We start from the raw sequence: 19,041 nt of genomic DNA, 5'->3' as shown, positions 1-19,041 counted from the left end.
CGGCAGGGGCGGGACTTCCGCCTCAGGCCCCAGCCCCCCAGGCGCGCACTCGCCCGGTCGCCATGGAGACGCGTAGCCGCGCCGTCCAACTCCCACCCCAGGCCCCGGACCGCCCCTGATCGCGGTGGCCGCGGAGGACAGCAGCATTTGGGGGCCGGGCGGGAGAAGCGTCCGTGCATCCGTGGAACCAAACTGAGGTGCTTCTGGGACGGCGCGTTCACCGGGGGCCGACAACGGGGGCGGGGCGAGTGGGGGCCTGGGGGGGAGCTGCGGGGCTGGAACCGCCCGGCAAGGGGACGGGGGTAGGAGGACCGGGGGCCATGGAGGACGGGCAGAGGGGTGAGGTCTACGGGGCGGGGGCAGAGGGGCCAGGACAGCTGGGGACCGGCAGGGGGACTCGGGTAGGAGGACCGGGGCAGCGGGTGACAGGCAGGGAGGCGAGGGTCACGGGCAGTGGGCAGCGGGGGACCGGCGCGGGGATGGAGGGTTGCGTCCTGGGGCCCGTGCTCCCGCCCTGGGGTCTGAGTCCCTCTTCCACCACCCGAGCCTTTGGGCCCTGGTGGGAGGCGGCGGGGTTGAGAGGGTCCGCAGGCCCCCACCCCTGCCACGCAGATGCCCCAGGGTGCAGGTGTGCAATGGTCTGCACTAGGAAGGTACACAGCTGAAAAAGTGATCTCCTGTGGGAGGTTAGTTGCACGTAATTTTTTGTTTTGTTTTTACTTTGTTTTTTTCTGTGCATTCTACGTGTTCCTCATTGATCTGGGTGACTTTCGAAATGATGGAGAATAAACATTTTTATTGAGGTATAAGCTACACACTGCAAAACGTGCAGTTCAATGAGTTTTGACAAATGCATACCCCCACGTAATGTCTACCATAGTCAATTATAGAACATTTCCATCAGAGGCAGCCACTCTTCTGATTCCAATATCGCCATATCTTAGTTTTGTCTCTTCTGGAATATCACACAAATAGAGCTGTGCAAAATATACCTTCGTGATGGCTTTCCTTTAACGTGATGTCTCTGAGATTCAGCCACATTGCACGTACCCGTAACTGGTTCCTTTTTATTGCCGAGCAGTGTGCCATGGGAAACACGCCACTTCCTTCATTTATTCACACTTTGGACACTGGGGTCGTGTCAGTTTTGGCTAGTATGAGTAAAGCTATCTTGAAAGGTCTTTGTGTAGGCATATTTTTTCTTCCTCTTAGGTGATTACCTAGAAGTGAAATTTCTGGGTCCTGAGTAGGTGGGTATGGAACATTATTAAAACATGCTAAGTGGTCGAGCGCAGTGACTCACGCCTGTAATCCCAACACTTTGGAAGGCCGGGGCAGGCGGATCACCAGAGGTCAGGAGTTCAAGACCAGCCTGGCCAACGTGGCGAAACCTCATCTCTACTAAAAATACAAAAATTAGCTGGGCTTGGGGGCGCACACCTGTAATCCCAGCTACTCAGGAGGCTGAAGCAGAATTGCTTGAACCCTGGAGGTGGAGGTTGCAGTGAGCTGAGATTGCGCCACTGCACTCCAGCCTGGGCGACAGAGCGCGACTGCATCTCAAAACAACAACAACAACAAAAAAGATGGTAAGCATTTCACGCTTCTGCCAGCGATGTGTGAGGTCCAGCTGCTCTGCGTGTCTGTCGACACTGGGTATTGTTGGTCTTTTGACGGCAGCAGGACTTGTGGGTACAAAATGGTGTCTCAATGCCGTTTATTTGCCCTCAGGAGGGAGTCACCAGTTCTTGCAGTAAGAAATCACTGGTGTGCACAGAAAGGAGAGGGCCAAGGTGATGTGCACAGGCACATCTACCAGCAGCATGGACACAAGTGGCAGTTGGAACAGTGTAGATTTCAGCACCGGATCTCATGGTCAGGACTGTGTGGGTGCCATGAGTTCAGAGAGTGGGAGCCATGTCCTGGATTAGTCACAGTGGGCTGCCTGGAAGAGGTGGACTGTGAAGGTTGAGAAGCTGAAAAGGAGGAGAGGAAAAGGGAAGGCAGTCTTGGAAGGGGCACAGTTGGGGCCAACATCTGGCATTGGGTGACCAGTGGAAGCTGAACTTGCAGTTTTCTGATTGTAAAGCCAGTAGTCAGAGTGCTGCCTCATCAACCAGGCCCACCCAGACTCTGGGAGGTCTGGGGCTACCTCCACCCCTAGAGCAAGGCCCCAGTTCCTACAGCTCAGATCAGAGGCGTGGCCCTTCCAAGGACAGGGTAGCTCCTGCCTCACAGCATCCACAGCAGCCTCGCCTCTCCCTGCAATCCCTGGCTCGCAGTGGCCAACTCACAGCGGGGCCAAAGCTCACTCGGTGGCGGGATCTGGCAATGGAGTGGGGAATGGTGCGGAACCTGCAGCTGCAAATTGAAAACATTCTATTTTCCCATCTAAAATATTTAGATAATTTGTTTTTCTTCTAGAACTGCCAGCAGTCCATTAATTTTCAGTTATAGTAATGCGATCATCTCTGTGCTTTCCTCCCTGAGGCTCTTGAAGGTCTTGATGTGAATAAAATCAAACAATAATACAAAAACAGTGAAATGAGAACTTCTGAGTAAACGGCTGTGCAGAGCTGCCACAGGCAGGTGAGCAGGAATGAAGCTGCTGTGAGCCAGGCAGGAGTCCAGGTCACCTGTGAAGTCGTGGGACCTGTGGCAAAGCACTGCCTTTCCCTGGACTCAGGTCACCCATCTGTGGAACAAAGTCCCTAGACCCAGGTCACCCATCTGTGGAACAAGGCCTCCAATTTCCCTTTCAAGCCTACACTGGCTGAGCACTTGCCAGAATCGCAGCCCTGGGCTCGATGAGGAAGAGCACATTTAAACCACACAACCATCCACTCTGATATGAACCCATTGTTCAGACGAGGAAACAGGGGCACAGTACAATTCAATAATTTGCCCAAAGTGAAAAAGATGGTAAGTGGTGGAGCGAAGCTTTGCACCCAGAAGTCTGTAATGCCCTTTTTGGAAGGAGAAGGGTGTGTGGAGCCAGCCATCCACTGGGCCAGGGCCAGGCGTGCCCTGTGATGGGGAGATACAGCGTCAGTTCCGGGGTGAGGACCACAGAGGTTTCATTCTAAACACAAGGAACAGAGAAAGTGGGCAGGGCCTTGAGCACAGGTCCTCTGTGACCCTGTGTGGGCCTCACAGCCAGTCAGCCTTGTCCACAGCGTCCAGCCAGCTCCCAGCAGGGGTGGCAGAGCCTGAGGAGCAGCTCGAGCTACCCAAGGCTGGGGTGTGTGCACACACATATGTGCAGTGTGTGTATATGTGCATGTACGTGTGTGTGTGCGTGCATTTCTGTGCATGGGTACTGCATGTATGGGTACATGCGTTCAGGCTCATCAGCTTAGGGTCACCATACTGGGTCAGTTATGGGGCATCCCCAAGGGCAGCCGCCCTCCTAGGGCTTCCTTGCAAGGCAGGTCCCGCTGCATCCACACGTTGCATAGCTGCCAAGGCTGGGGATCAGACTATGGAGAGACATGCCCAAAGTCCCACAGTGGGTGGCAGCAGCACACAGATGGGGCCCCAGGCCACCCCCACCCCAGAGGCCCCGGGCCAGCCTTGCTGGAATGCCTCCAGCATAGCCAGAGGGTCAGGGGCCCCAGGCACCACGTCCCTTCCTGCCTGATCCGCCCTCCACGGGGCCCCTGCGCGGTCAAAGCACCTCCCACTCCAGCAATTTGTGCAGCTCTTGGGAAGCCCCGCTGTCTGCATCTAAGGAGTGGCCGGGAGCCTCCTGCATGGCAGGACCAACGGGCGTCTCGAAATGACTCTTGGTCTCGTCAACTGTCCAGGGCTCCAGGCCCCCATGAGAGGCGCATCTGGCCTTAGTGTCACCAGAGCCCTTAGTCTCCCCCGGACTCTGAGCTCACCTTGAAAACTGAGGCTGGCCGGGCGCGGTGGCTCAAGCCTGTAATCCCAGCACTTTGGGAGGCCGAGGCGGGCGGATCACGAGGTCAGGAGATCGAGACCATCCTGGCTAACACAATGAAACCCCGTCTCCACTAAAAATACAAAAAAAATTAGCCGGGCGTGGTGGCGGCGCCTGTAGTCCCAGCTACTCGGGAGGCTGAGGCAGGAGAATGGCGGGAACCCGGGAGGCGGAGCTTGCAGTGAGCCGAGATCGCGCCACTGCACTCCAGCCTGGGCGACAGAGCAAGACTCCGCCTCAAAAAAAAAAAAAGAAAAGAAAACTGAGGCTCAGCCCAGCAGACATGGCCATGCATCCGGCTGAGAGCCCCTCCCAGCTCAGCTCCTCCCATCCTGCGTCCGGCTCACCTTTCTCCAGGGAGCACGCCTGAATGCTGGTGTTCCTCTAAATTCCCATGTTGAAATCCCAACCGCCAATGTGATGGTTTCAGGAGATGAGGCCTTTGGGAGGTGATGAGGTCTCAAAGGCAGAGCCCTCATGAATGGGATGAGTGCCCTCATAAAAGGGACCCCAGAGAGACCCAACCCCTTTTCCCGTGCAAGGACACGGAGAGGAGGTGTCAGCTCTTAGGCAGCAGCCCCTCATCCAGCCCAGAATATTCCCATGCCTTGATCTTGAACTTCCAGCCGCCAGAACTGTGAGAAATGAATTTCTGTTGGTTATAAGCCACACAGTCTACTGGATTTTGTTACAGCAGCCCGAGCAGATTAAAACAAGCACCTCCCAAAGAATCACTGGCACAGCAATCCCTGTCTTCAGCCTCCAGGGAACCTGACCTACGACAGCAGCCCCCCCAGCTGGCATTCCAGCTGCCGTGTGCCGTGATGGGTGCCAGCATCTCTTAGTGGGGGTGAAGGGGAGGGGCCAGCAGCATAGCAAAGGGGAAATCCTCCTGGATCGTCGCCTTGCTCTCTGCAGCCCTCTCCATCACCAGCGTCAACCTGCAAGTCAGGTCACCTTGAGCCAAAGCCCCCCTCGCTGGGCTGCTCCGTGCTCAGGCTGCTCCACGCTCAGAGCTCCACGCTGCCTGGTACAGTCCCCGGAAGTTCTCCTGTCCAGTAGTTCCTTCCTTCTGCCCAGACCTCGCTCAGCACCGTCATCCTAGGAATAAAATCCCAGGAATCAAGTCGTCATTCCAGGCCTCCCAGGAACTTGGGTTCTGGTCTTGTCTCTGCCCCACCCTCTCATGCAGCTGCTGGGGGCCTCCAACCCCTGCTCACTCACCCACGCCCTCTGCACCCTCCACCTGAGAGAATCCTGGTCAGTCCCCTGGCCCTACCCTGCCCCGTTGTCTGGGAGTGGCTGGAGGGCTGGCTTGTCCCCTCACCCCCTCCCTGTCTCTTGGTGTGTCCGGCCAGGGCTCACACAGAGGCAGCTCCAGGGAAATTCCTGTGGCTCAACTGCTGGGTCCTGCATTGCCACCATGATCACGGCCAACTTGAGCGGTGACAGGTGGGAAGAAGTGGGGCAGGGGCGGGGGAGCTGACTCGCAGGAGGGGCTTCCAGGAAGGAGGGAGCCTGCAACCCCAGGGCACCATGGGGGCCTCAGAGGCTTGAAAGCCCCTCTGGTCCTGGGCAGGGCCTCCAGAGGGAGCACGGCCAGCAGTTTGGGGTGGACCTGCCCAGATTTTGTTTTCCGCTAAAACAGGCATACGGCGTGGACTTCCCTGCCACTCACATCTCGCTTGGTGGCTTTCTTGTGTCTCCTCTATAGCAGAGGCTCGCTCGTTCCTCTTAACCACTGGCGTGTCTTACCTTCTCTAACTGGCCTCTGATTGGAAGACAGAGTTCTCCTGTCACAATCATCATTACTTTGTTTTACCATCGATGTCGCAATGGACATACTTGTACGGTGACCTCTCTCTGTTTGTGCGAGTATTTCCACAGCATAGACCTCTAGAGGTGGAAGTGCCAGGTAAGTTCTGGGAGATTCCACCAAATTGTCCTCCAAACCCTGTGCCAGATGTGCTGATGGGAGAGTGCCTGTTCCTTGCATCCCCTCCCGGGCTTCCATTACCAATGGGGCTGTCTCCGCCAGTCTCTAAGCACATACGTTACCATTGCTGTTTAATTTTCATCGTCTTAATGGTGGTGAGGCCAAGTAAACACACCCTGGCCATGGCGTGTCCTATGGATGCCTGTGTTTTTCTCTGCCCATTTTTGTCTCCTGTTGATCACCTTCCACCACCAGGTCCTTCTGAAACGGCTTTGTCCTGTGTCTGGAGAGAAGTACGTGGGGTTGGCCCAGGGTGGCCCATGATGATGCCGCCTTGGTCCTGGAGAGAAGTGTGCGGGGTTGACCCGGGGCTGCCCACGACGGTGCTGCCTTGGTCCTGGCTTCTGACCCGCTGCATGGGGGGACTACAAGTGGCTAGTTCCAGCCCTGTCTGACCCCGCCCCGCTGCTGCCTGTGCATGGCGTCCGGGAAGAACTGGGGCCCAGGACAGAAGGAAATGGGAGGAATGTCAGGGTGTGTGCATCGCCCAGAAGTACAAATGTTGCTTGACAATTCTGAGCTGCTCTGTCCTGAGCTCCAAGAAACTCGCAGCTGTGCTGAATTATGCGTGCCCACGGCGGCTAAGGAGTCACAGTTAAGAATGTGCTGAGACAGGGCCAGCTCCTCAGATTGCAGAACTGACAGCTCAGATCCTGGGGCTGTGACAGCTGGACCCACAGGGTCCTCCTGCTTTGGCCCCTCCCATGCGCATCTTAGCCAGGAATCTTTCCAGATTCTAGTTGCTAGAGGCAAAAATCTCAACTCCAAATGGCTTAGCAAAGGGAATGTATTGATTTGTGTGATGAAAAGTCTAGAACAAAGTTCAATTTCAGGTGTGACTTGATCCAGCAGCTCAACACTATTGCTGAGCGCTCTGTGTGCGTGTGCATTTCCATCTTCATCCTGAGATCCCAAGATGCTTCTGGCAGCTTCTAAGGCTGCAAGCTTCATGATTCGCCTCCAGCAAGACAAAGTAACCTTGCACCAGCCAAAAGCTCACGCTCCACCCTGATGGGCCTAGCTGGGGTCGTGTGTCCACGTCCAAACAATCACCGGCCAGGAGGATAGAATGTGCTGACTGGGTGCCCTGGGCTCCAAGCTCCAGCCCTGAGGCCCATGTGGACTCAGTTTCCCCAGACTGTGAGGACCCCTAGCAGAAGACCAAGGTATTGGGCACAGAGGGCAAGGTATTGAGAGCCTTGCCGCAAACAGGCGCTGTGTGGCTGTGCTTCCATGCTCCCGAGGGACCGGGAGACTCTTCCTGTGCGATGGGAGTTGTTCCCATGTGTTCCCAGGCCCAGCTGGCTTCCGACAGCCAAAGCGGTACCAACGCTGGTGACCGACTGGTGGGCATTACCAGCTTCCCAAACTGGGCTGCTTCTCTTCTGCAGGACCAGGCAGTGTGAGGGTCGGGGGCAGGGACAGTGTGGGGAGAGAAGGGACTGGGCTGCGGGGGCACTGAGACATCTCCCCATCCAACCCCTGCCCAGGAAAGGGGGCGGGGCTTGTGCAGAGGCAGATAAACGCTTGACCTGACCAGCAGTTTAAAATATTGTTTCAGGCCGGGTGCTGCGGCTCACACCTGCAATCCCAGCACTTTGGGAGGCCGAGGTGGGCAGATCACCTGAGGTCAGGAGTTCGAGACCAGCTTGACTAACATGGTGAGACCCTGTCTCTACCAGAAATATAAAAATTAGCCAGGTGTGGTGGTGGGCGCCCGTAATTCCAGCTACTCAGGAGGCTGAGGCAGGAGAATCGCTTGAACCCGGGAGGTGGAGGTTGCAGTGAGCCGAGATCGGGCCAATGCCAATGCCTGGGTGACAGAGCGAGACTTCATCTAGAAAAAAAAAAAAAATAACATTGTTTCAATATTAAAACAAGCTTAAGTACATTACAAAGTGAAATTCAAGTGCATTTTAAGGATGAAATGGGAGCTCTTGGTGAAATCCCAAGTTTATAGCAGGCGGCTCTGGCTGGGCCAAGTCTCAGAAATGAGATCTGTTTCTTTAGAGACTTTGAGGAATGCTCACTGGGTCCCCAACTCACACCTCTGTTTTGAGATGACTTTGTTAATTAGTCATCCAACACCGCCCGTGTTGATTCATTCAACACTGACATTTCTGAGCGTCTGCTGGGTTCCAGGTTCTGCGCTGGGAGCATGTTGCGGGGCAGGCACAACTCAGAGTGTCCCCCTTCGAGGGATGACCAGACGGACGGCAGTGAACGCCACGAAGAGCAGGCGGGCGGCCCCGATGCAGGCCTTGGCCCTTCCCGGGTGCTGTAGGGTAGTGAGGAAGCAAAGGCCCAGCAGCAGGAAGGCTGGTGTGTTTCTGAGCCTGGAGAAGCCACAAGCTCGTGTGCTGGAGACACGGACAGCTAGGCATGTGCCTGGCCCTGAAGTCCCCGAGCAGCACAGTCTAGAGGCTCACAGCCACCGTCCCCACTACAGCCAGCAGCCGAGGCAACCAGAAAATGCACAGGGGCATGGCAAGCGGACGCCACGTGTCCACATCGCTAAGGACCGCACAGCCACGCAAACAAGCACACCACTGCCACCAGGACACAGATGAGTCTCATGCCGCACTGGACACGGTCTGGGCTGCGCCATCCACTTACATAGACCACCCCCCAGAACAGGCGAGACCCACCAGTGCTGGGCAGGGGCCGACAACTGCTCCTGTCAAAGAAAACTGAATGCAGAGGCTGTTGGTTTGGACGGAGCTCCTGCAGGAGGCCCAACAGGCAAAACCAAAATGGAGTCACTCATGCTGCAGTTCCTAAGATCTGTATCTGACCGCCCCCACCCTTTCCAGAAACCAGGGAGAGATAGCAGCCGAGTCCCCAAACAGCCACCAGAAGCTAACAAGAAGCCGACATGATAAGGAAGTCACCTCTGCTTTAACCCTTTTTTTTTTTTTTTTTTTTGAGACGGAGTCTCGCTCTATCCCCAGGCTGGAGTACAGCGGCGTGATCTTGGCTCACTGCAAGCTTTGCCTCCTGGGTTCAAGCGATTCTCCTGCCTCAGCCTCCTGAGTAGCTGGGACTACAGGTGTGCACCACCATGCCTGGCTAATTTTTGTACTTTTAGTAGAGACAGGGTTTCACCATGTTGGCCAGGACAGTCTCTATCTCCTGACCTCGTGATCTGCCCGCTTCAGCCTCCCAAAGTGCTGGGATTACAGGTGTGAGCCAACGCACCCGGCCTTTTTTGTTTTTTTTTCTTTTGAGATGGAGTCTCACTCTGTCACCCAGGCTAGAGTGCAGTGGTTCAAGCTCAGCTCACTACAACCTCCGCCTCCCAGGTTCAGGCAGTTCTCCTGCCTCGGTCTCCTGAGTAGCTGGGATTACAGGTATGCATCACCACACCCAGCTAATTTTTGTATTTTTGGTAGAAACAGGGTTTCACCATGTTGGCCAGGCTGGTCTCGAACCACTGACTTCCAGTGATCTGCCCCCCTCGGCCTCCCAAAGTGCTGGGATCACAGGGGTGGGCTTTAATCCTCTGCTTTAACCTTTACAGGAAAAGTAACTTTGAAGTGACCAGCACGCCTTTGGTTTCTGTCTGCTTTCCTTGGGCCTCTTCTGTCTGTGAAACCGACCTCCCCTCAGCTCATTAGAGCGTTCGTTGTGTTTTATGGAAAGAGGTGTTGCCCGATTCTAGAGTCGCAAATAAAACCCAACTCAGATCTGGAAACTAAATGTGTTGTTTTGTCTCTGACACTCCTTCTGGGGGGGAAGCACTGACTGGGGGCCAGCAGGAGGGGGTTTCAGGGGAGCAGGAGGGTCTGTGTGTGGCCCCGTGGGTGACTAGTGACGAGGTGCAGCTTACTTCCTGCACACAGGTGTCTCCTGCTGAGGGCCCCCACCTGTCTGCAGGTGCGCCCTCTCCGTACCGCAGTCCAGGCGTCCTCTCTGCACCGGTAGTCCTGGCATCCTCTCTCTGCGCCTGCAGTCCAGGCGTCCTGTGCCGTTCACTCCCACACCGGGGTGAGGAGGCGCTGCCAGAGCCCCAGCCCTGGGGACTGGGAGTCCCAGGACCTGGAGTGAAACTCAGTCCTTCCACTTCTGAGCTGTGGGGTCACTCAGCGCGTCCCCATCCCCGTCTCCCGTGGGTCACTCAGCGCGTCCCCACCCCCGTCTCCCGTGGGTCACTCAGCGCGTCCCCACCCCCGTCTCCCGTGGGTCACTCAGAGTGTCCCCACCCCTGTGTCCTGTGGCTTACTCAGAACGTCCCCATCTCCTGTGGGTCACTCAGCGCGTCCCCACCCCCATCTCCCGTGGGTCGCTCATCACGTCCCCACCTCTGTCTCCCGTGGGTCATTCAGCGCGTCCCCACCCGTCTCCTCATCTGCAGAACAGGAGAATGGATGTTTGCTTCCTCCGGGGGTTCTTGTAAAAGTAAACGAGGTGACAGGAGGATGATGGGGACGGAAGGAAGTCCCTGCTATGGCTGCTGTGGGGGCTTCTCAGTGCAGGGTGGTGCCTCCCGGGCTCCGGCAGGAAGAGGGAGCGGCAGAGACTGGGGAGGGGGCACTGGTGTTTCCTCCTCAAGCAAAATCAAATGAGGCTGCCGGGCGCTTCCTGTGCTTCCAAAGCCAGGACATGGCCGTGGGGCACTCCTGAGTCCTTCCTGGCACTTCCCGCTCTGGTTTGAGTGACATCTCCTCCACAAGTTGTGTTCAAAGAGAGTCCCCCCCCTACAGCACTTAGACGTGTGGCTTCTGGGGGAACGGGACAGCACCTGTGCACGGGCTCCAGGTGGAAGGGAGCCCCCTCTGCCTCCCTCCTGGCACCATGTGAGGCCACGGCCTTTGACCCCCCTGGAGGAGGCAGCAATCAGGTGCCCTCTGGAAGCAGAGAGCAGCTCTTGCCAAGCAGCGACCCTGCTAAAGACTCAGTGCCGGACTTCCAGCCTCCAGAAAAACTCTGTGCTTATGTACAACCCAGTCCGAGGCGTTTGTTACAGTGACACAAACGGAGTGAGGCGCTCCCCAAACACGGACCCCACGCCAGACGCCGGGGCCTCCATCAGGAAAGACAGAGAGAGGAGAGGGAGGCAGAGGGAGGGAGGGGTGTGTGGCGCTGGCCTCCGGGGAGGGCAGACAGATCCACAGGCAGCAGCCTGGCTATCCTTCTCTTTGATTTTTTTCTTTTTTTTTTTTTTTTGAGACGGAGTCTCGCTCTGCCGCCCAGGCTGGAGTGCAGTGGCCGGATCTCAGCTCACTGCAGGCTCCGCCTCCCGGGTTCACGCAATTCTCCTGCCTCAGCCTCCCCAGTAGCTGGGACTACAGGCGCCCGCCACCTCGCCCGGCTAGTTTTTTTTGTATTTTTTAGTAGAGACGGGGTTTCACCGTGTCAGCCAGAATGGTCTCGATCTCCTGACCTCGTGATCTGCCCGCCTCGGCCTCCCAAAGTGCTGGGATTACAGGCTTGAGCCACCGCGCCCGGCCCTCTTTGATTTTTTTCATTTGTTTAATGATCCGAATGCTTGAGCAAGAAACCCCAGCCTCGCCTGCCTCGGCCTTGCTTTTCTCTTTGATCCCTGAGTTGCTGAGATTAAAGATGAGGTCCCAGATGAGAGCTACCAAGATGTGGTCGAGCGGCCCTGGCCCCTGGGTTCCCACAGAGAGGGTCTGGGGAGATCCAGGGTAGGGGCTGGCTTAGGGCCTGGACTCACAATCCCGGGGAGGGCCAGGGCGGGGCCTGGACTCAGTGAGGCCTCTGTGTTGTGCTGTGTTGGGCTCAGGGCGGCCCTTCTCCTGCCGGGGGCTTCACGTAGAGACTCGTGCTGGGGGGCCCAGGGGTCTCTTTGAGGGCAGGCGGCCCTTCTCCTGCCGGGGGCTTCACGTAGAGACTCGTGCTGGGGGCACCCAGGGGTCTCTTTGAGGGGCTCAGGGCAGCACGCCCTTCTCCTGCCGGGGGCTTCACGTAGAGACTCGTGCTGGGAGGCCCAGGGGTCTCTTTGAGGGGCTCAGGGCAGCCCTTCTCCTGCCAGGGGCTTCACGTAGAGACTCGTGCTGGGGGCACCCAGGGGTCTCTTTGAGGGGCTCAGGGCAGCACGCCCTTCTCCTGCCGGGGGCTTCACGTAGAGACTCGTGCTGGGGGGCCCAGGGGTCTCTTTGAGGGGCTCAGGGCAGCGCAGCCCTTCTCCTGCCGGGGGCTTCACGTAGAGACTCGTGCTGGGGGCCCAGGGGTCTCTTTGAGGGGCTCAGGGCAGCCCTTCTCCTGCCGGGGGCTTCACGTAGAGACTCGTGCTGGGGGGCCCAGGGGTCTCTTTGAGGGGCTCAGGGCAGCCCTTCTCCTGCCGGGGGCTTCACGTAGAGACTCGTGCTGGGGGGCCCAGGGGTCTCTTTGAGGGGCTCAGGGCAGCCCTTCTCCTGCCGGGGGCTTCACGTAGAGACTCGTGCTGGGGGCACCCAGGGGTCTCTTTGAGGGCAGGCGGCCAGTCCTGGGGCTTCGTGCCTCATCTGCAGCTGCCCCTGCTGCCCCCTCGAGAGGCACCGGCAGTGCCTGCCACCCAGCCGGGTCTGGGTTGCGCTATTTTGGTGTTGGCATTTACTCCTGGCGTCAGCCAGCAACCACGGGCACGGCCTTACCCCATAAGTGGTGCATCCCAAAGCTGGTGCAGCCCACGTTCTGCGCTAGAAGAGCCCACACCTGTGCCAGGAAGCCCTGCAGAGGCCGTAGCTGCTTCCAGGCACTAAATGTCAGCTTGACACAGCCTGGCACGGAGCTGGGTTCCTTCTGTGCCCACTCCCCATGGCTGTGTGGCCTCCCCGAGAGTCGGCTTTCCCCTCTGAAGACGGGATCAGGCCACCCGCCTCAGGGGCCGGGGAGAGCACACTGGGCAAGCACAGGGCGGGGTGCTCAGTCCCAGCTGAGGCCGAGGGGTGCAGTCTGCACTGGCTGGGCTGTTCTTGCTGGTGGCATGGGGCCTGGGGAAGGATGGAGCCTAATGTAGGCTCAGGAGGAGGGACGGCAGGCTGGGATCCGGAGGTGTCTGTGGGGCGGCGATGGCTGTGGGGTGGGCGAGATGAGCCACACCCACCCTTGCCATTGAAACTTCCTCTGCACCCAGGTGATCCAAGCTCCCAACCAGTGCAGTGGAGTGGCCGTGGTTGCAATCCCCTAGCCCCAGCACCCGGCTTTGAAAGCAGAGAGGCCAAGGCCCTCCCATAGATGGACGGAATGGCCAAGGCAGGAGACCACAGGAGCCCTGGTCCCACTGAGTGTCTCAGGAAGCACCCTCTCCCCTTACATGTATTTGCTCTCCTCTCGGCCGACGCTCCCTCTTCCTGAAGAGTGAGTGTTGTAGGGCGGGCAGGCTCAGGGCCCAGCCAGGGGGCGGCTGCAGCCAGGGCCAGGGGCATTGCAAAGCACCAAGAACTGAGGATACACGGGCTCAGGCTCTCAGCGTCCTGCCATCCGTCAGTAGAGCTGGGAGGGACACAGGCTGGGCCTCACCTGGCCAGAGGTGTGGAGGATGCAGAGACCTCTGACCGAACCGGCCACGTTCGCCACCACATTTGCCATCACACCCTGACGCCTGTGGCCACCCGTGCAGCTGGAGGCTGAGGAGGCAGGTGCTGAGCCAGGTGGGTGTCAGAACCGGGACTCAGAATCCTGCACGGCCTCCACTCGGTTCCCACCTGCTCTGCGTGGCAGACTTGGCTGAGGCGGAGGAGAAAGTCAGCCGACCCGCAGGAGGGCGAGGAGTGCGAGGCGTGCAAGGTGCACCGGAGGCTGCTCTCTGGGGACTGAGACACCTCCCGGGACTTCCCAGGCTCACAGCAGCCCCTGGGGAGAGAGGCCACACGTGTGCACAGGAGCCACGGGGATCTTCTTAAACAAGCTACGTGACTCCCCCAGGACAGGCCCATCGCCCAGAGCTCCCACCTCTGGGAAAGGACCCCGGACAGGAAGGACAGGAAGCCCCGGGGCTGGTTCTGTGGTCGCGGCAACAGAAGCTGGAAAGGCGTGGCCTGGGGACCAGGCTCAGGAAGACAGCCCAGTGGCTGGGGGCTCCCCTCCGGGAGCTGCGGCCATGATCCTAGCTGCCCCTCTGCCCCCTCAGCCGAGGGCTCATAGTCCCAGGGAGAGTCTGATGGCCACGCTCAGGCCGAGGCCACGTCTCTACCGCCAGCCCGAGGACGTGGTTGATGTGCCCCCGAGGTTGTGCACACACAGCCCGCATGGCCGCACGGAAGCCATTGCAGGACAATCCGAGTGAGGGAGAGGCGGCACTGCCAATGGAAACCAGGCGATTCGGGGACAGAGGGCCCAGGAAGCTGAAGTGCCTCTGCCTCCGAGAACAAGAAGGCAGGGTGGGAAACGGTATTTCTGGTGAAGAAAAATTCCAAAATGGAGGTGGGGGGCCGGGTGTGTGCTGTTAGGGCTGGAAGTGGGGGGCCACACTGCTCTGCGGGGAGCTGGCATCTGGGTGGGTCCTGAGTGTGGGAACGGAGTTCAAGGGGGTGGGGGATTGTGGGGAACAGGACCACGCGCACCGTGAGGGGCCAGGGAACAAGAATCTCACCCAGGAAGCCTGGGCTGAAGCCAGCTGGGAAGAAGCGTTGGCCACTCCCAGGCAGCTCCCAAGAAACCTCCGGGAAACGCCCCACCTGATGCAAGCATCCTGGGCTGCCCCTGAAGTCCAGCTCAGCCTGATTCCCACACTGGGAGTGCACATGGTGTTGCCCTGTTAGGCAGGATGTTCCTTTCGGGAAGGAGAAGCTGGGACTGGAGAGACCCGGGCCGGGCTCCGAGCCAGAGAGGGACCTCTCTGTGTCTGCGGTAAACCGGAAACCAACAAGCAACCTTTTCTTCCAAAGGAAGAGCAGAGTCAGCAGCATTGCCTGTGGGTGCGGCTGAAGGGTCGGGCTGTGCTCTCCGTGGAGCCACAGGGATCGGCCTCTCCTTTTCCAGGAGTGTTTGCTGCAGTTGAAATTTCTCCCAGTTTCATCTGAAATGATCTACGGCAGTTCTGGCTGCTCTTGGTGACGGGGACGGCGTGTTCTGACAACAGAGGGGCCTTTGCACCCCGCACAGGCCCTGCGGACAGCTCTGCCGGGAACCCAGGCCTGGATTCCTCTTCTTTTCCTTTTCCTGTTGTTTCTGCCACAAGGAAGGTCTGCCCTGTGGAGCAGGCTGGGGCTGCTGCAGGTGTGGGAGAGCAGCGTTCCACACCCCAGAGCCTCCTCCTCACCACTCCAAGGGCAGCAACTGAACGGTGGCCCCCAAAATCTAGACCTGGCACAGTGGCTCACGCCTGCAAACCCAGCATCTTGGGAGGCCAAGGCAGGCGAATTGCTTGAAGCTGGGAATTTGGGGCAAGGTTCTTTGCAGATATGATTAAGGATCTTGACATAAGAGCATGCTGCATTACACAGGTGGGCCCTAAATGGCATCACAGGCCGGGCGCGGTGGCTCAAGCCTGTAATCCCAGCACTTTGGGAGGCCGAGGCGGGTGGATCACGAGGTCTATCCTGGCTAACATGGTGAAACCCCATCTCTACTAAAAAATACAAAAAAAAAAAAAAAAAACTAGCCGGGCGTGGTGGCGGGCGCCTGTAGTCTCAGCTACTTGGGAGGCTGAGGCGGGAGAATGGCGTGAACCCGGGAGGCGGAGCTTGCAGTGAGCCAAGATCACGCCACTGCACTCCAGCCTGGGAGACACAGCGAGACTCCGTCTCAAAAAAAAAAAAAAAAAAAAAAAAAATTGCATCACAAGCATCATAAAAAGTGACACACAGGAGAGGAGGAGGTCATGCAAAGGTGGAGGCAAAGACCAGAGCGATGCAGCCACAGGCTAAGGAAGCTGGGAGAGGCAGGAAGGACCCTCCCCAGAGCTTTGAAGGCAGTGCGACCCTGCCCACACCTGGCTGTTAGACGTCTGGCCTCCAGAACTGTGACATACTAAACTTCCATGGCTTTAAGTCGCAGGTTTATGGGAATTTGTTATGGCAGCCCCAGACAATGACTACACCAGGTTTACTAAGAAAGAAAAAAGGAGAAAATGCACAAGATCCTGGGCTGAACAAGCTGTCGCTCTCCTGAGTTTCCCTGCCCTGGCGGCCTTTCCCAGCTTGCCATTCCTCCCAGGAATACATGGGCCCCACTCGGCCTTCATTTGTGCTGACTGGGGTGGCTGTCCTTCCATAGCTGTCCTTCTCTGTCCTCCTCTGTCCATCACTGTCCTCCACTGTTCTCTGCTTTCCATCACTGTCCTCCGCTGTCCATCACTGTCCTCCACTATCTGTTGCTGTCCATCACTTTCCATCACTGTCCTTCGCTGTCCATCACTGTCCTCTGCTATCCTCCACTGTCCTTTGCTGTCCATCATTGTCCTCCACTGTCTTCCGCTGTCCATTATTGTCCTTTGCTGTCCATCACTGCCCGTCACTGTCCATCACTGTCCTTCACTCTCTGTTGCTGTCTATCACTGTCCTCCTCTGTCCATCACTGTCCTCCTCTGTCCATCACCTTCCATCACTGTCCATCACTGTCCTTCATGCCTCGGTAGGACCATCAGCTTTTACTCTCTGGAAACTGGGGGATATTTTCCTGCCTGGCTGCTCCAGCTCTGCCCAGAGTCCCCAAGGTGGGCAGGCCGTGGCATTCCAGCCCCCATTCCCCAGCCCCTTAGGTGACACACCTGTTGAGAGCCTGAAGGCAACCCACCTGTCCTCAGGTGTGACTCACGCTCACTGCAGTTTCCTGCTGCCCCGAAGTCCAGCTCTGGGCAAGGGTGGGGGCCTCCGACTACGGTCTTCCCACGTGGGATTCTGTGTAAGGATGGAGACGTGGTGCCATTCCACTTTTAAAGCTGTCGCTCTTAGGTAGAAGGAATTCTAACAAGAGCGAGGGCAGATGAAGTGTCTGAGAAAACCTCACCACCCACAGCTGGCCAGGCCCCAACAACTGACCTGGGCCAACTTACAACTGTGTCACCCATGAACCAGGTGTGGAAACGGAACCAGCCTCTGGAGGCTGCTCTAACGTCCATGCGGGCGACGCTGGTCCTCGTGGCTGGCTGCTGCCATCAGTGTGCACCAAGGCATGTGGAGTGTGGGCTGTGCATGGCGTGGGCCCTGTGCAGACCTGCTCTGCTGAACTCTCAGAGGGGCTGTCCTGACCCCTTCACCAGAACTCGTAACTTTGGAGCAGGTGATGCCCACGACGGCTCTTGGCTCTGACACTGGCTTCTGCAAGGGGCACTGGGGCATCGTCGCATCCTCAGCAAGTGAAGGCTTTTGCTTTCAAGAGGAAGAACAGGCAGCCTGGGAGGACAGAACCGCAAAGCGCACGCATGTCCAGGCAGCATCCCCTGAGAGAGACTGAGAGAGAAGGATCCACACACACAGGCAAGGCTGAGCAGGTGCCCCTCCCTCTGCCTCAGGACCTCAGCAGCCGGCTCCGGGCCTTCCTCTGCTTATGTGGTACTGGGCCTCTGCTTATGTGGCTCCTCTGCTTACGTGGCACCTTTGCAAATCATCTTCCGGGAGTCCACGTCCTTCCTTCCACCAATGGCTCCAAGTGCCTGGAGGAACCAGGGTTATGGGGGCCGGGGATGGTACCACTGTATTTAAAAATCAATGTCTTATATATTGTACAAATAAACATTAATTTTTTCGTATCTTTTAAAAATTGGGATACAATCCCCACACCAATAATATTCACCCCTTTAGAGTGTAGTGCCCAGTGGTCTGCAGTATATTCACACAGCTGTGCAACCATCACCACCATCTAATTCCTGAATATTCTTATGTCCCCAACACTGCAAACAACCCTTGGCTCCCCCTCCCTCCACAGCCAGCCACACCTTTGCTCTCTGACCTTTGCCCCCCACCTCCACAGCCGGCCACACCTTTGCTCTCTGACCTTTGCCCCTCCCTCCACTGCTGGCCACACCTTTGCACTCTGACCTTTGCCCCCCCCTCCCTCCACAGCCGGCCACACCTTTGCTCTCGGACCTTTGCCCCCTCCCACAGCCGGCCACACCTTTGCTCTCTGACCTTTGCCCCCCCACAGCCGGCCACACCTTTGCTCTCTGACCTTTGCCCCCCCACAGCCGGTCACACCTTTGCTCTCTGACCTTTGGCTCCCCCCACCCTCCACAGCCGGCCACACCTTTGCTCTCTGACCTTTGGGGCTTGGAAGCTACCCACCCCCCATGAACCTGGATTACAGATGTGCGGGGGCTCCCCCAGTGCAGAAAACCTGACCCTTGGTCTTCTGTTGACCAGTCCTGATCTCTGGGACTGCGGGACATACATCCAAAATTAGGAAGGCAAGAATCCTCAGTAATTCGTAAAATTGCCAGCGGGGCAGGAATTCAGGTTGCCATGGGAAACCCATCTCAGGCTCCTCAGACGGTGGGTGGCAGTCAGGGAGCCTTGCCCTGCCACTGAGTAAAGACCAAGTGGCAGCCCTGGCCCGGCGCCTACGGTGATCTCCTGCTGTTCTGCCCCCACAGGCTCCAGCTCACTGTGTCCAGTTCCTGCTCCTCTCTGGCCTAGCTGGGACCATCCCCTGCCTCCAGCACAAGCTTCTTCCGGAAGCACAGGCTTGACCAGGCTCAGCCCCATCCAGACCCCAGGACCTGCCCTGGACAGCTGGGACCTGCCTCCACCATGCACAGGGCCTCAGGCTGTTCCAACCCGCGGCTCCCTAAGCCCCTCCCGCGCAGGCAGCCGGCCGGTCCAGCAGTTAGAGCAGACCTGGCCTTCAGATCTCAGCCTTCCAGCAGAGGAGCTCCCTATGGGCAGCGGGCGAGCCCGGCTCACTCCCTCCTCCTGAGTCCTCGGCCCGCCTGCCCGTAGAGGGGACCTCTGAGCTCTGGACCCGGGTCCAGGACTTCTGCAAGTCAAAGAATCTCTGAGACTTTCAGAGAAAACGCCTCGGGGATGGGGGTCGCTCGGACCCCCCACGGGGAAGGTTGATGGGGATCTCACGCCGAGCCCAGGGCGGGAGCAGGTGCCGGGAAGGTCATCCTGGAGGAGGAGGCGGACGCCGGTCATCCCTGCCGCGTCCGGGGCGGGCTCCCCTCAGCTGCGGGTCTGTTCTGGGGCCTCGGCGCCGCCCCTCGCTACCCGAGAAGCCG

The 19,041-nt window shown here is 58.1% G+C and overlaps 3 long non-coding RNA genes across 9 annotated transcripts; 2 read left to right on the top strand and 1 right to left on the bottom strand.

The window, feature by feature from the left end:
* Nucleotides 1–39: 39 nt before the first annotated feature.
* LOC123567233 (uncharacterized) lies at nucleotides 40–6,778 on the top strand. 6 transcript variants are annotated; one of them, XR_012419615.1, is made up of 5 exons: nucleotides 40–197; nucleotides 1,329–1,589; nucleotides 2,491–2,589; nucleotides 5,658–5,858; nucleotides 6,135–6,778. It is a non-coding gene; the product is annotated as an uncharacterized lncRNA (long non-coding RNA). The 6 variants fall into 6 exon arrangements; XR_012419614.1 differs by having other exon boundaries at nucleotides 2,491–2,922; XR_012419616.1 differs by having other exon boundaries at nucleotides 1,213–1,589.
* An 860-nt stretch (nucleotides 6,779–7,638) lies between these two features.
* LOC123567231 (uncharacterized) lies at nucleotides 7,639–17,005 on the bottom strand. 2 transcript variants are annotated; one of them, XR_012419623.1, is made up of 4 exons: nucleotides 16,865–17,005; nucleotides 16,620–16,723; nucleotides 15,817–15,932; nucleotides 14,937–15,074 (listed from the first exon to the last, which is right to left on the bottom strand). It is a non-coding gene; the product is annotated as an uncharacterized lncRNA (long non-coding RNA). The 2 variants fall into 2 exon arrangements; XR_010578790.2 differs by lacking the exons at nucleotides 14,937–15,074; nucleotides 15,817–15,932 and adding an exon at nucleotides 7,639–7,776.
* LOC123567232 (uncharacterized) lies at nucleotides 9,108–9,633 on the top strand. Its single transcript, XR_006690120.3, has 2 exons — nucleotides 9,108–9,289; nucleotides 9,460–9,633. It is a non-coding gene; the product is annotated as an uncharacterized lncRNA (long non-coding RNA).
* Nucleotides 17,006–19,041: the final 2,036 nt, after the last annotated feature.

The sequence above is a fragment of the Macaca fascicularis genome, chromosome 10, assembly GCF_037993035.2.
Source record: "Macaca fascicularis isolate 582-1 chromosome 10, T2T-MFA8v1.1".
Classification (NCBI taxonomy): domain Eukaryota; kingdom Metazoa; phylum Chordata; class Mammalia; order Primates; family Cercopithecidae; genus Macaca; species Macaca fascicularis.
Note: the sequence above shows the minus strand (reverse complement) of the source record. Positions and strands in the feature narration are given on the sequence as shown.